This window comes from Muntiacus reevesi, chromosome 8, assembly GCF_963930625.1.
Source record: "Muntiacus reevesi chromosome 8, mMunRee1.1, whole genome shotgun sequence".
In the NCBI taxonomy this organism is placed as follows: Eukaryota; Metazoa; Chordata; class Mammalia; order Artiodactyla; family Cervidae; genus Muntiacus; species Muntiacus reevesi.
In genome coordinates, this window is record NC_089256.1 from 12263203 (window position 1) to 12264098 (window position 896).

Below are 896 nucleotides of genomic sequence, written 5' to 3' on the forward strand. Positions count from 1 at the left end.
GCAAATGTTTACCCAGGTTTGTCAGATGGACCCTGGCTGAAAGCACATTTCTCCCCCAGAGAAAAGAAAGATGTCACTGAAATTATCTTGGGTTCCATAGATGACATTAGCACAGCCAGACTGAAAAGCATCAAGTGCCAATTTACATGGCAGCTTCTGTTGCACTAAATAGAAATCTTACCCTTGTTGTGTCAATTCTGTGGCTGAGAAAGCTCCCCAGTCACAGCCCTGGCACTGGGCTGCATGTGGGCCCAGGGGCCACTTATCTGCCATGTAGGTGGATTCTACGCTGCTTGGCTCTAGAGGAAAATGCATCTTACATAAGGTGCCGCTCCACAGATAAGTCTGTTGTTAATATGCCTCAGACTGCCTTGGCCGCGGCTATTATCACGGATACATGCAACGTACATCTTTTTTATCGGTATGCATTGTACTTAAGGTAAAAAATAAAATAAAAATAAAAAAGGAAGAGAGACCACAGGATGTCATTTGTTATTTTTTAAAAAAAGGAAAAAAATGTTTCTTACAGATTCCACCCATACCACATAGTACCCCCAATGAATAAACTGGAACACAATGCTGGCTTTGTACACCCAAATTAGAACAATACAGAGACCATTAGCCTGGCCCCCATGCAAGGATGACATACAAACTCAATACATGTGCCATATTTTTTTAATAAAAATAAAAAAATTAAACTTTTAAAAAAGAGAGGGACCTCCCTGGCAGTCCAGTGGTTAAGATTCTATGTTTCCAATGCAAGGCATGCAGGTTTGATCCCTGGTTGGGGAACTAAGATCTCACATGCAACATGGTGTGGCCGAGAAAACACATAAACAAAATTTTTTTTTTTTAATGGAGCATCAAACATACATTAGTCAAATGTGTGGGTTTTT

The 896-nt window shown here is 40.5% G+C and overlaps 1 pseudogene; it reads left to right on the forward strand.

Moving 5' to 3' along the window:
• Positions 1–575: 575 nt before the first annotated feature.
• On the forward strand, positions 576–675 carry LOC136173855 (U6 spliceosomal RNA; annotated as a pseudogene).
• The last annotated feature ends 221 nt before the right edge of the window (positions 676–896 follow it).